The 15,801-nt window shown below is 42.1% G+C and overlaps 1 protein-coding gene across 7 annotated transcripts in view; it reads left to right on the top strand.

Moving 5' to 3' along the window:
- Nucleotides 1–3,289: 3,289 nt before the first annotated feature.
- GLIS3 (GLIS family zinc finger 3) overlaps nucleotides 3,290–15,801 on the top strand; it is a 496,781-nt gene continuing 484,269 nt past the window's right edge. For all 7 annotated transcript variants that reach the window (XR_013533768.1, XR_004744698.3, XR_013533763.1 and 4 more), the window contains exon 1: nucleotides 3,290–3,846. The gene's annotated coding sequence lies outside the window, so the exon portion shown is untranslated. The remainder of the gene's footprint in view (nucleotides 3,847–15,801) is intronic.

The following is a 15,801-nucleotide window of genomic DNA, read 5'->3' as shown; positions in this document are numbered from 1 at the left end:
TAATAGCTAGGCTAGTGCTATTAACTCAACTTATCTGCATTTTGAGGTTCAAACTTGTTTCCTTTCGTGGACACTTCATGGCAGTGGGAATCTGATCATAGTTCTTTGCAAGTTTGTAAGTGGTTTACTGTCAGAGCACTCAGAGTCACTCAAATAATAGTTGTGAAGCTTTGCTGTTAGGATGTTCCTTCAGGAGTGTTTCCTTGCTATTGGACTGCGGATGTTCCTATTTTGTACTCTAGCTTTGAGTGAGCTGCTTGCTTCACAGGACTTAACGCTTTCTGTGCCTCTACCTGAAATGGTCTCCTTTGCTTATCAGTTTTTTACTCATTCTTTAAAATTCAGCTCAATCAGCCAAGCTAGTCTATGTCACATTGCAGGAAATTATTCCTGCCTCCTCCACACTCCCTATAAACTTCATTGTACTCATCCAACATTGATCACAAGATGCTTTGCACTTTATACACCTGCAATATGTTTTATACACATTCGAAGAGTATGCACAGTTATTTCCTAGTACAGTAATGTTGATTGAATTTGGGGCTTCTAAACTGACATAACTAGCTCTGCCTCTGCCTCTCTTTAATAGTTTATTGAGCTTCAACTTCCTTGCTTCTAAATAGGAGATTATTCATGGCCATCGCATACAACTGCTTTGAGGATTAGATGAAGTAATATATGCAGAGTCCCCATTTCTTGAGGGTTTGCTTTAACTGAGACACTGGGCAAAAAGTTTTCTGTAATATCCTCCCATGTACAATGCCTACAAATGTTAATTCCATTAGTCCCAATACTTGGACAGAGTATGTACTCACTGAATATTTCTCAAATGAATGAGAACTGGACTGGAGTTGGCAGCAAGGGTCTGTCTGCTGAGTCAGCTGCCCTGAGTCAGCGGTTGAGGCACATACAACACAGGTCTCTAGAGAGGGAAGATACTGACTGGGCTGCAGTTCCAGCTATCTGACTGAAAGGTTGCCAGAGTGTGATTCCTAAGCATGATGGAGAGCTCGTGGGTAGGGGAGAGAATCATTTCAGAACTACATTATTTCCTTTCTCACTGTCTCTCATTACCACCCTCCTTCACCGCTGCTGACCTCTTCTGCCTAGAAGAGGTACAGATCTCATTCTGAGTCACTTCAGGGTTGTATTGGTGCAACAACAACTGCATTTTTACTATGACCCATGGAATATGTTTTTATGTATTGTGTAGATCTGTTATTGCAGAGCTACAGAATCTTGGCCAAAAAAAAAAAAAAAAAGAAGGAAGAAAAGAAAGAAAAAATTCAACCAAAGCACTATACCCCTTTAGTGGTAAATATTTTAGGAATGTTAGAGGCTCATGAAAATCACACCTAAATATAAAATGACATTCCCACTCTTGGGCTCCTATAAATGAAGAGATTTTGGGGATCTCCAGTTTGATGACTCATAACTTTCCCAGTGTTTTATTTTCATGAGCCATTGATTAAAGTTGGGTGTAGCACTATATAATTTTTCTCTTCCAGCTAAGCTGTTTCTATTAGTTGGGAAGTTTTAGAAGCTTCTGCAAACCCCCATGATACCATTCTATGCATCAAAACCATTGTATTTAAAATGATATTTGAGGGACATTGGAAAGGTTTTTTTGCAGCCTCCACCCAGGCTTGTCTTACTTCTGGGGAACTGTTGTACAGCACAAGAATCTGATGAACAGAAGTTCCCATGATGCATTAAAGGGTTAGTCTTCCCATCTTGCTGTGTTCCTGAAGGCTGGAGTTAATGAGGAAGAGTTTTTATGGTGAATGTCAGGCATGTTGCAATAACTAGCCACAATGGAATAGTCATGGCAATTTCCACCACTTAGTTTCTTTGTTTTTGTGATGTTGCTGCATGCTTCATTTATGAGTATTTTCTTTTCTTATATCTACTGCCATCTTGGGCTTGGATACTTGTATTTAAAAGAGAGGAACAGAGAGAAATTGTAAAATTGACAGAATGACGTATCCTAAACGTATCAATTTATCTTCCTCCACTTCTGACAAATATTCTGGTGATAAATATTCTGATGAGTTTGTGTCCCGAGGAGAAGGAATAGAAAAGAAAAAGTACTGTGGAAACCAGGCTTCTTTTGGTTATGTTAACATCATGGATACAGACCAAGCCTAGTAATATTTCCACTGAAATTCAATAAATGAAAACTGCCAACAGTCTTTGAGGTTTGGTTTTCTGGGGTAAGTCGTTTGTGTCCTTGAGTACTTCTATCTTTATCAGATAAAGACTTCTATCTACTACCTGATTGCTAATTTATATTGGAGTGGGAGCAGTAGAATAGAATATAAAGACTTATGAAATTCTAAAATCTGGTGGCATCCTCACTCATTTCATTCATGAACGTGAATAATCCTCTCGACTGCAGAAAGGCCTACCGGGAGCATATTGTATGCATTACAAACCTAGATTCCCAAGATCAACACAAGCAGAAGGGGTGGTGGGTCAGGTGGGGTATGAGGCTGAGGAAGTTGAATTCATAAGGATAAAGCACCAATTTATGAATGTAACATACACAGGGAATATGCCTCCATTCCTAACAGCCTGTGTTCAGAATTGTATACCTTGACAACACTTTCATCACCTTCCTCTCTTCCCTGCCTATACTTGGAAAAGATGCCAAAGGCATCCTTAGTGCCTCACCTATTCAGCTTCAAAGTTGTCATGTGCATCGGATACCGTATTTCGAACCCACCCTTCTGCCATTTTAAACCGTGTTACTCTCTCTCTCCGTGGTTACTACTGGGTTTTTTTTTTTGTTTATTATCTGACATCAAATCCTGTCTAAACACTAACACTTTGTCTTGTTAAAATAAAAGTCAGTGTAACAAACAAGGCCGGGAAGAAGGCGAAGTGTCTCTCTGCTGTGACCCTGTTCTGTAGTTCCTCGACTTCTGGTGCACGAGGAGAGAGAGAGAGAGAGAGAGAGAGAGAGAGAGAGAGAGAGAGAGAGAGAGACAGAGAGGAGAGAGAGAGAGAGAGAGAGAGAGAGAGAGAGAGAGAGAGAGAGAGAGAGAGAGAACGCGTCAAGAGGGAAACACAAGCAGGGCCTTCGAATTGGCCAGCCAGGCGACCAGCGAGCCCGCCCCCACTCCTCCCCCTCCCCCTCCGGCGCTCACACTCAGGAAGCAGCTGGCTACAGGCCGGCCCCCACGGCCGCACACACATCCACACTCCTCGCCGGGCCGCCTCCCTCCCTCCCTCTTTCCCCTTCCCCTCTCCCTGCAGCAGTGTCCACACTGCGCCGCCAGGCCAGCCCAGACCGCGGCGCACACGGGCACCGGCGCCGAGTGCCGCCGCCAGCCGCCCCTCTCGGGACCCCCTATACGCCGTCCAGCCGTCCAGGGTCGCACCCGCGCTCCCCCAACGGAACCCGCCAGCAGCAATTAGCCAGCAACCTGGGGTCGGCCCCCAGACGCACCCCCTGGCCCAGGACGAGGATGAACAGGGCAGGCGAGGCACAGAGTCGCAACTCAACTTTTTAGAAACATTATTTGCGTGTGTATGTGTGTAGCAGGGGAGAATGAGCTGATGCCGAGGGTCCAGCCACCCCGCCTCTGCCTCCTCCTCCCTCTGTCGCCGCTGCCCTCGCAGACGCGCGCGCACACACGGCACTTGGGCCGGGTTTCCGTGCTCCGTCCCCCGGCTTGGATGGGGGTTTTCATTTCCGAAGGAGGCAGAGCCTGCGGAGCTCGCTGAAGGGCTGGAGCCCCAAGTTACTCCTCACCAGCGCTGGCCACCCGCTGTCACTCGCACTGGCTGGCTGGGGGAAGGGACCGGCACACCGGGCTTTGTTGTGGAAATCCCGGTTACCTGGTAAGTGGATGCCATAGGAACTTTGCTCACAGGCGAGAGACAGGGAGAAGCCGGGCACTTGAGAGTGTGGGGGAGTTAAAGCTCAGAGACGCAAACTAGGGATTAGAAATAGTTTTCCACGCTGAGCTGGTGGCGTTAGCGCGGGTTTAGGGATATGCGCAACCCCCGCCCCCCCCCCTCCCCGCCCCAGTCACAGGTCACTGAGAGACCTGCGCTTACTGAGATTGATAGCAACAATTAAGGTTCAAACTGTGTTCCTGTCAATGGCCGAAGAGCGCCCAGTGTAGAAGACAGAAAGAGCAATAGCGTTTTAAAGTTTCGCCAATTAGAAACAGTTTTTGCTTTTTCTTTTCAAGTAGAGGGGGCAGAGGGGTAAACAACCAGGGCAAGTTACAGGACGCACGGGCAAGGGGCGCGCCACTCCAGAGTCCCCACTGAAGGGAAACTTTGGAGAAGTGGGAATTGACGGGTTGACGTGAGAATTCTCGCGCACACACGGGGCTGTAGTTGTCTTTTAAAGTTCCACGTGTTTGTGGAGCTTCACGAAGGCAGTTTTCTATGCCTGTGTCTCATCCAAGCCGGTGTCCCCATGGTTGCGGGAGGTGGTCGGATTGAGGGTACCGGCCCGGCGACCCGCAGCCGCAGCCGCCGGGTCTATAACTATAACCTCCCACGCCGCCAGTGCGCAGACACAGCCAGACATGAACCCTCCCCGCTGGGTTCGTCACCTCGCGTTTACATTTTTATGGGGCCCGACAAAATGTCAGCACTGTTTGGAAAATGTCTCAGTCTCAGAAACTTTGTCCTGCACACGGCTCCAGTCCCTATAAATGACCCTGTGTGTATTTTGAAGTCGGCCCGGGTCGCTCTCTGGAAAGCGTGAGTGAGCTGCCGGCTCTCTCCTAGACACACACCTTGCCCCGAGCAACAGTTCCAAGTTACTCACTGGAGCTGACAAGTCACCTCGGGGACAAGGAAGTCACCCAAGTGTCTGGAAATCTTGGCCCTGGCTGATTTGTCATCCTATGGATGATTCAATTAGCTACCTGGCGGGAGAAACTTTGGGGAAGGTTTTCTGGCTCTGCGTTTGCGCCCTCCGAATTCTGGAGACGAGAAGCGAAAGGAAACCCGAAGGTTAGGACACTGGTTCAGCGGGGCTCGGGGGCCAACGTGCGGGGACTGCGAGCCCAGCTGTAGCTCCCTCGGGCTCTAGACTCCGGCTGGGCCGGGCCGCGCGCGCAGGTCCCGCCGCCCCGCTTCCCAGCCGCGGCGCCCTTTCGGTCCCCGATTTACTCAGGAGCTGGTTGCACAACAGGAAGCCGGCACTAGTTTGTTTTGTTTTGCTGCGTTTGCTAGCTCGCTTGCTCACGGGCCGGGCCGAGGGTTGGGGGCGGAGGCGGCGGGGGAGGGACGGGGTCTCAGCGGCACGCACCCTTGCTGGGCGCTGTCGCCTCCGCCTCTGGACCCGCCCTTAGCTCCGCGCCCTGGAGCCCGGACGTCCGACCCCGGCAGCAAAGCTAGTGACACAGGGAGCCGATAAGGGCTGCCCTCCTCCTGCCTTGTCCCACATGCCTCTCCCTGGCACCTCTGCCTACTTCTCCAGCCCTCCTCTTCGCAGGAGAGGTGGACCTGGAGGACTAACGCGGTCTCCGACCTCCTGCTCTGTTTGCCTTCCCGAGCCCCACGCTAGGCTGCTCTGGCAATAGCTTGGCCCTCGCATCTCGGGAGCATCAAATCCCAGGGCAGAGGTAGGGGCTACTTTCGGAATCGCAGGGAGCAGGGTCCATAGAGACAGGACTCCTGCAGCGCGGCCCTGTTTCACAGACAGGAGGGCTCTTGTACCCTCTCCTCGAGCTGGTAGAGCCACCTTCCTCCAGGATTTCAGCATCTCCCAAGAGTTGGGGCCCCGGGGCCCTGGAGTTTGTGAGAAGAGAGAAATTCTGCAGCTCCCCCAAGTGGACCAGTTCCCTTTAGTAGGGGACCAGGAATCTCAAGGATAGACTGTTAAAGCTAGAGTGGACCTTGGCGTCACTTACTGGTGAGGAAACCAAGCCTCAGAGACAGGGGTTTTGCCCAAGGCCTCACAGCCAGTTGTTGCACACCCAGGACAAACCCCTAAAGTTCTCAGTTACCTGGTTAAGAGATCATTTCTTGGCGCGAAGACGAACTCAAGATAAATGCAAAGTCTGGTTCTGTCCGCTCTGAAAGCTTTGATGAGTCATGAATCTACCTTGAGAGTTAGCCAGACGTCTGTTTACCCCTCTGTCTTGTACCTTACTGGACCTCCCTTTTTAGACTAAACTTTTTTTTTTTCAGTACACAATCGATTTGTGTTCGTTTAAACCTTCCTATTTCTTCTCTTATATCTCCTCCTAGTTTGCTTCCAGTGGTTCTGTGTGAAGCAGGTGCAACCTGCAAAGGTTTGCAGAAAAAGAATCCGCCATGATGAAGGTCGTTCTGAGAAAGTTTGAAGCAATTTAGATAGCAGAATGTGACATTATATGCATTTTCTTTTCTTTTCTTTTCTTTTTTTGGCAATTGAGAACAAACTGAAGTGTGAGGATCATCTTTAACCGTACTACAGTTTTCTTTTTCTTTCTTTCTTTCTTTCTTTTTTTTTTCTCTGAGACGGAGTTTCGCTCTTGTTACCCAGGCTGGAGTGCAATGGCGCGATCTCGGCTCACCGCAACCTCCGCCTCCTGGGTTCAGGCAATTCTCCTGCCTCAGCCTCCTGAGTAGCTGGGATTACAGGCACGCGCCACCATGCCCAGCTAATTTTTTTTGTATTTTTAGTAGAGACGGGGTTTCACCATGTTGACCAGGATGGTCTCAATCTCTTGACCTCGTGATCCACCGGCCTCGGCCTCCCGAAGTGCTGGGATTAACAGGCGTGAGCCACCGCACCTGGCCCTACAGTGTTCATATATTTTTTACTAGTTACCTGTAGAGCCAAACTAGTTTTAAGGCTACCTTTGAATGCAAGAGTCGAGGGCATTTTTTTCTCTGTTTTCTTTTTTTTGAGACGGAGTTTCGCTCGTTACCCAGGCTGGAGTGCAATGGCGCGATCTCAGCTCACCGCAACCTCCGCCTCCTGGGTTCAGGCAATTCTCCTGCCTCAGCCTCCTGAGCAGCTGGGATTACAGGCACGCGCAACCATGCCCAGCTAATTTTTTGTATTTTTAGTAGAGACGGGGTTTCACCATGTTGACCAAGATGGTCTCGATCTCCTGACCTCGTGATCCACCCGCCTCGGCCTCCTAAAGTGCTGGGATTACAGGCTTGAGCCACCGCACCCGGCCCCTCTATTTTCAAAAACCTTTCCTTATTGGTAGTTTGTTAATTGCTTTCTTTTTTTGCGCAGAAGACTCAGTAATCCTTGATTACATCAATTTAACTGCTGCTAACTTCTCCCATTGGTTCACCTTAGGCCAGTTTGGGACAGCATCTTTTCTTTGATCCCCTAATTACACTGAAGGTCCTTAGTAGTCGTCATGTTATCAGAGGTTGAATACCTAAGGTTAGTTGGTTTGCTTGGAAGAAGTGGTCATCACCTCAAATAAGAAAGGAAATCTTTATTGGGGTGGTGGATGGACTCCAAGGTCCACATAGTGGGCAAAATTCCTACTGAGCTAAAATAGGCTGGGTTAGGGGAAGTTAAGTAATACCCAGATAATGTTTTGTATCAACCCTGCTTTCATTTATGCAGGAGAAAGTGGTGTTTCTGCCATTTCGGAAGAGAGCTCAGTGTTCTCCACCTTTTTTTTCCCCTGACTGTTCTTTCCGGCTAGTTAATTAAGCCTGAGAACATTCATTCTTTCCACTGTTGTCGCTTTCATTTTATAGTTACTGATCTTTGTAGTTGGAGAGTTAATTTGCTGTTCTCCCAGATTATAGAAGATATACTTCTTGAAGGGGATAACTCAGAAAGTGGCAGCACATGCACATTCTCATCTCTGGAGAAGTCATTTTCTGTGTTTCTGTAATTATTTTCTGTAGAGGTTATTATATTGTAAATAAGGTGGAAATACAGGACTTAACTGTTCTACTTTTCCCTAAGTTTGGTTGGTTCATAGACTATCAGGATTGGGGAAAAAAGGCACATAGGAAATCTGTATGATAAAAATAAACAAACCTGTTGCCATTCTCATTCAAGGAAGATGACACATAACAAAACCTTCAAAATGACATTGATACATAGTTTCATTAAAAGATGCCAAAGTCCCCAGTTTTCCTGGTTTCCCACTTACTTTTTGACACAAAAGCCAAATTTTCTGTTGAGATAAAATAGGATATCCTTATGGAAAAGCGTACTTATCTTGAGCTTGATGCATTTTTTGCAAGTGGAACACACCCACATAACTAGCCTCCAGATCAAGAAACAGAGCATTACCAACACACCAGAAACATCTCCCACACTCCATTCCAGTTAGCACCTCTGCCTAATGTAACCACTGCCATGGTTTTTAGCAGATATATTAGTTTTGTCTGTTTTACAAAAAATCTTATGTAAATGGAATAATTTAATATGCACTCTTGGGTCTGGCTTCTTTCTCTCAACACAACAACCTTTTAGTAGGTCAAATAATTTGGACTCCCCTTTAAGGATGATGGAAACAGTCTGGCTTACAGAAATTAGTTAGTGAGGCATTACTTAATGTGATAGAATTAAGGAAAAACACTAACCAAACTGAAGCCATATTTATATTCTGATGACAGTCTGGTTAGGAAGACTAAACAGACACAAGTGAAATGTCTAATGTGACACCGGGGTAGGTGAGCAGGAAAATCCAGAGGAGTTCCTTCCGCTAAGACAACCCAGAGTATATTTCACAGTCCCTCCGTGAGGGCCAGCAGTCCCCATAATAAAAAAAAACCATAAGTGCCTGGTTTCAGTACTAAACTGTTCATTCACAACTTTTAGCTGGGAGTTTTCATTGTTCACCAGTAGGCCAAGATAAAGGCAGAATAACATGCCTACCCAGAATAGTAGAGTAGAATTTCTGTGCTACTTTTTCCTAGCAGAGAAAGGAATAAACTAGGAAACATGGAACTGTAATTAAACTGGTTCCACAAGTCATGGGATGCATGATTATGGTCACACTTCACTTACATTTTATTTATTCAGGCAATACTTTATAGATATGGGTTATAATTATATATTTATTTCACTTATGCCGTATTTCTCAGTATGAATGATCAGTATAAAATGAATAATATAAATGGAATAAATATATGTGAATATGTAGATGTAACATAGAATATATTGTGAAAAATATAAATAGGTAGGTATAGTATTAAAAAAAATCTATGTACATGTAAGGGCTGGGGAAAGTTCAAAGATTAGCTATAACCCCAAATTTAATAAAATTAGAATTTATTCTAATTTTAGAATAAATTAGAAATGAAACATAGGTAAATAACTGTAATGCAGTGTAGAAAGTTACGAATGTTTAAAGAGAGGCACGTAGAGTAAAATAACATTTATTGGGTCCTTTTATGTACTGAACAGTGTGCTAAGCATGTCATATGCCTTCTCATTTATTATTCTGTAATTTTTTTGAGACAGAGTTTTGCTCTTGTTGCCCAGGCTGGAGTGCAATGGTGCTATCTTGGTCCACTGCAACCTCCGCCTTCTGGGTTCAAGCGATTCTGCTGCCGCAGCCTCCTGAGTAGCTGGGATTACAGGCGTGTGTCACCATGCCTGGCTAATTTTGTATTTTTAGTAAAGATAGGGTTTCACCATGTTGGTCAGGCTGGTCTTAAACTCCTGACCTCAGGTGATCCATCTGCCTTGGCCTCCCAAAGTGCTGGGATTACAGGCGTAAGCCACCATGCCTGGCCCATTATTCTGTAATGTTACGAACTATGCACAGTAGCGGCATTATCCCCATTTTGCAGGTCAGATTTGTAGATACTATAAAAGGATCAAGGAGGGCCTAAAGTGGATATTTGGGGTGGGCCTAGAGGGTGAGTAGGATCTGGATTTGAGGGAAAAGAAAAGGAGGAGGGGAAAGACCATCAAGGTGGACTCTAAGGCAGTGTGTAGAATGAATGGAAACAAGGATCCAATCACGTTGCACTTTGGGAAGAAAATCAAGGAATTTGTAAAACTTGAATCATGAGGTTCTCAGTAGCTGAGGGCATACCTGAGTCAAGGACAGCTGGTGGGGCCATCCTTGTCTGATGTGATCTCTTCAAAGCTAGGAACAAGAATGACTGCGCGTTCCTTCAGGCGCAGCAAGCTTTGCTGAACTACAGATGGGCAGATAGCATCACAGTGCAAGATCAGATCCTGTCCTATGCTCCATGATAAAGAGATCAGACTTTCTGAATACCAGTGATTTCTAAAGTTCTGAGCCAGCTCCATCAAATGTGTTTTATAGGTGAGGGGAATATTGTACACAGAAAACCAACCAGATGCCAGGGCTAGTTATGAATTCTTGTTATTCTTGTGTGTGAAGAAATGGATTAATGTTTTCCCAACCTTTTCAGCATGACTGATAGATTCCACTTCTGTCTGTAACTTGGCTGAGTCATTCATGGAGGTTTTCAAAAAATCTTTTTAATAAATATGTTGTCATGTTGGTTAAGGGCCTAGTCATTGTTGTGGACATTCATACTTCCGCAGTGATGTCAGTGGACATAATTTAACTTGTGTAAAACTACTGTCTACCAACAGCCAGAAATAGTTACATTGGTCACTTTTAAGCAATAACTATGTTGAAGGAAAAAAATTGCTCAGTTAATGTGTGATGGGGGCACAATAAGATGCCTAAATATTAGGGTTTAAGGAGTGATACATTTTATTTCTAGAATCTTCCACAGGTAGATGTTACCCTTTTTAAAGTATTGTGATTTTTAGCCTTGAGAATACCGAGTCATGTGGACTGAGTAGTTAGTTATACAGTCTAAAGGATAATGAATGGTCTTTTCATTTGCCACATTTTATTTCATATGTACCCTCTTGTGCGAGGATGGGCTTTTTTTTTTTTCCTCAAAAGGAAAAATCTCCAGCCATTTATTTTATATTTCTGAAGAAGAAGCTTTTGTGTCCCAAACCCTGGCCATGTGCTATTCACTTTTTGCAATTCAGGTAATTAATTCAGCAGTGACATCATAGGGAATGTGTTCATTTTTCCATCTCAAATTCCTCTTTCCAGAATCTGATGGCTAACTCATATTAAGAACACATTTTGAAAGACTCAGTTCTTAAAGACATTGTGTGTTAATTTAAACTTTACCCACTTTAGCAATGTAAGAGGGGGGTCTGATTCCAGGGAAAGTTATCTATCCCCTGCTGTGAAGAAGATCCAAAATTGTCAGTAATTTTAATACTGATTCTGTCAGTTGGTTGATCAGTTGTTACTAATTGAGTGCAATTGATCAATTGATATTTATTGCACAGCGAAAGATAGCAGTGGCAGGAATGCAGCTTTATATCATTTAATCCTTATGTTTCATAAAGCCAAAAACATAGAACCTTTAGATCCTTTCTGTTCTTCATTCCAGCTATATTTTTTCATTTATTTTACTTCGACTGTTCAACTCTGTCTATACCTGCAGATGTTCTTTGTAAGTTCTTGGGTAGGCAGTTAGTCAAAATGCTTTTCAACAGTGACTTTTATTTTGTTTTGACTGTGACTCACCTTACAGTATATTTTTTATCTTACCCAGAAGACATATATGCATACAAATGGGCAGATAGATACACCCACAAATAACTAATAAACAAATACTTGACCACTAATGCATTTGATGTACTCCAATAGCTTCTATTTGATTCTACTAGTCCTATTTCATTTAAAAATGCTTTCTCTGTTGAATAATTAATCTCATCGACCACCAATGAATTGCAATCCAGTTTGAAAAACACTACTTTAAAATGAATACTTCATTAAACGTAGATGTAGGAACTTATAGCCTTATGGGCCCAAGGTGTGGAACTTTCTGAACTTACTATGTTTGTCTTCAAAATCTTTTTGGTTCCAAGTTCATTTGCATTTTGTGTGATTTCTTATAGCTGACCAAGAAAATCTTTAATTATCCTCTTCTCCCTTGCCATTTTTGGTAGGACCATGGCTCTCTAGACCTTTCTCTACTCATTGTTGAGTTAATGACTGAGGCAAAGTAAATGAAACACTTCTAAGTAATTGCTACTAAAAGCTGTGACATTTAGTAAACCAGGAGGACATAAAAGTTATATATATGCACTGAAGAGTGGGATTCTAAGAGAGGTTATTGAACTTTTAATATTGCCCTCCAGCAGTCTATTCCTGAAGGCCCTGAATTTCCTCCAGCAATCTGTAGCCACTATCATTGTGTGGAAGGTTCTTAATGCTACTTCTGATTTTTAAATGAGGATTGACTAGGAGGAATAAATTCCTGAATTGGATGTGGTTATTCCTTTTTTTCCTACTCCCTTTCCTTTTCTCTGCTTTCTTTCCTCTGTGTCCTGTTCATATTTACCACCCATATTTTGAATGTGATAGCCATTAATTTAAATTTAAAGTGACATGGCCAGCAGTCCTTTCACTCTAGAAACTTAGGAAAGATTATTTTAATTTTTGAGAAAATTTTATAAAATATAAAAATGAAAAGGTGAAATATGTCTATCTCTAATTAGATATAGATAGCAAAGGGTTTGAATTCACAGATAAAACAAAGTCAGTGTTTCTATTAGGTGAGGTCCCTCATTTTCATTGCATTGTCTTTTCTGAGTGGTCTTTGGAAGAATAGTCTTGAAGAATCTCTGCAGAGGACATTAATTTGCCTTCATATTTTTCAATTGGAATAACTCAGAAATGAAACCTCTTTTATTTCATCTTATTGGCGATTATATTGCTTAAATAACATTTGTACATCTCAGTGTTCAGAATAAATGTATTCATATTCTCAGAATTACCAACGTTAGGATTTGGGAGTGCCCAAGGGAATAGGTCTATACGTGCTAGTTATTAGACATAACCTTCCTAACTTTCTGCTCCAACTTTCAATAATGAGGAATTATCTCAGCTCTGTTTCTATGTAACTTCTGTTGTAAATTCTATGAATTTGTCAGTTTCACTGAATAAAGTTGTGGAACCACAGAAATGATCAAACTCTACCTTGTTATGGGTTACCATATCATAATATAGTACCCTTCAGTTTTAGTTTGGAGAAATAATATTGTACACATCCAATATATTTCCTCTATAATATCCTCTAGTTTCACAGCCACATGTTTGCACTTTCCTCTTGTTAAAATTGCAGACAAGAATAATTTTGATTTATAGGTGACATCTAATATAGCTGTGTTTATATTGTTGCCAATAAAATGACTTACATGATTGGTTTTTGTTTATACAATCTTTTCTGAGGAGTCAGTCACCTGTGTTAGGACAAGGTACATTCTGCTTATTTAAATGAACTCCTAGGATCTAAGAACATTCAGCTCTATCTGTCCTTGATTGAATTGCAAAATGTGCTTCACACTGCAGCCGTGCATGAGAATAACTTATATTATCTATCAATAGGCTTTTCATTTCTATATTCTTCTGGCTACAAAAGCTGTAACAAGAGAAGCCCATGGGAATAGTAGAGGCCTATTAACAATTAAGGCAGCGATGTTGAAAAGGCGGCATTAATGAAATTATACAGTCATGAACCTGAAGGGAAAAAATAAAAAGAACCAATAAAAACTCTTATTGTAGATGGCTTAGACAGATATATAAGAAGTAGACTCAGAAGCAGTTTGTTTGCTGGCCAGTATTTTGTGCCTCATTATCAGGTTTTGTATGCACAGTTAGAAGTGCTTGTGGCATAAGAAATGGAAAATGTAACAAAGGCTAAATGTAGCCTAAGGAAATGAAATGATGTATGAAAATTAATAATTAACTGGCTCATCTGATGAATTATGACTCTAGATGAGTCTATTAATGATATTTACTAAGAAAGGGCCTTTGGCTGTAAATAGGCATTATAGAAGTCGTGTTTTTGAAATTTTCTGGAATGGATGAGTTAACATTGCTTGTCGTTTGTTTAATCTTTTAATCCATGACGAGCAGTGCCTGGAGCCTTGGGTAGAAGGTAGAGTCATGATTTTATATTTTGATTAAAGTCATGCTTTTTCAGAAAACTAGGGGAACTGCTAAGTGGTTTTGTGCCTTAGTTTCCTTAGGGGTTAAGTAATTTCTTCTCTGACCTGATTTACAGAAGTGTGTTCTAAGAGTTTGAACGTGGTCAAAAGGAAGGATTTACTAACTTTGATGTTGACTCATATTAGCAGAATGAACATTTTTATTGTAGGAACCAATGTAGTATTAAAACTCTTAACTATGTCACTGTGTCAGATCCAAAATGTCCTAAATCTCTACCTCTGGGTATTCCTTGCTTTTTCTTTTTCTTCTTTCTTTTGTCTTTGTTATTGGTAGCCTAGGGTAGAGTAAGTAGTTGGATGGAGAACAGAGGAGAAAATGCTGACTAGAATAATGTGATTGGATTTTTAACTAGAAAGGTGCTCTTCCAGTGGACTCCTGCCAGTTAAGTTTCAGACACTGATTAGCTGTGATTTTGCCTTTTTGGCAAAGTGTAAATGTAATGTTAAAATTTATTCTTCATGGTTATAGTTAGTATTGTGCATTGACACATTGCTGATGGGTGCGCCTATCAGCTCGTACTTTGATGGGGGTGGTAGAGAATGCTATTATTTTTCTTTCTTTGCCTACCCTCCAGATTTAAATGCCATAGGTTTAAAATCTACATGTTTACTACTGATTATAGCAAATGGGTGTTCTTGATAGTCTTTCTTTTCTAAATTGCCTGGCATAACAGAATTTCAAGAGACCATAGTGAATACATCCGAACTCCTCAACTTTTATGGATGGAAAAACTGTTAGTCCAGAGAAGTTATAAATGATTTGTCAGAAGTAGAACCTCAGGTATCTTGACTTTCTGAGTGCTATTTGACTCTGATTTTATGAGGGTCTTTCTTAAAAGTTACAATAGCAGTTTATCCCTTTTTTTGTTACCAAGTGGACTTAGAATTATATCTTGATCATATGGCCTAGCTAAAAAGTATACAAAATATTACCATACAAATAGATGAAATTTATTTTTACATTTTGATATCCAATGTTTGAGAAATCTGTGGCATAATTAATGTGAAAACTGGAATATTAGGCATATTTTCATGTTTAGTTTCTTTTATTTTTGTCTTGAGGCTGGATTTGCTCAGCCCCCATGCGATTGACCTATTGGGTTTTTTCTTTATGGTATTAATCACTTTACCTTCTGGCTGTTGCTTTCTTAGTAATAAAATTTAAGTACATTTTGTTGTTGTTTTTACTTTCAACCTAAAACTATTTAAAACAGGAGTGCAGTTTATAAAAAATAAATCAAATAAATATTCAGTCTAAGACAGGCAAGTGTGAATGTCTGATAATTAAGTTCTCAGTGCTCTAATTATTTTTCCTTCTTGCAAACTCACCTTCTTAATGATCATGCCTAATGCTAAGTATCTCCTTATATGTTTTTATCCAGATTTTGGATGAGAATTCCTGCTTGTATATGATCTTTCTGCCAAAAAAAATGACTCCCTTATTTTTAAAAACCTGGAAATGGGCACAGTCTGCAAATCTGCAGACACTTGTCACTTGGACCATGGTCTTACTGACTCATATTTCCAGTCATGTTGAACAATTCTTTATTTCTGAAAAATTGCCAATATTACATATCTCTTTTGCCTTTTTTGGGGATTTGCTGCTGAATAAGTGCTTTCTTCTGTAAGGTTCAGAGTGCTCAGAAAACACTATTTTATCAATGAGAGGAAAATAGATGGCCAATTTTATCTGGCATAGTACAGAGACATTAAATGACCATTACTCATGATCTACCAATGAATGGATCAACAGACTGACTGATGACACACAAAAGTTCTCCTACATAAACATAACATAAAAAGCACTGGAATTTTTTCAA

Source organism: Callithrix jacchus, chromosome 1, assembly GCF_049354715.1.
Source record: "Callithrix jacchus isolate 240 chromosome 1, calJac240_pri, whole genome shotgun sequence".
Classification (NCBI taxonomy): Eukaryota; Metazoa; Chordata; class Mammalia; order Primates; family Cebidae; genus Callithrix; species Callithrix jacchus.
Note: the sequence above shows the minus strand (reverse complement) of the source record. Positions and strands in the feature narration are given on the sequence as shown.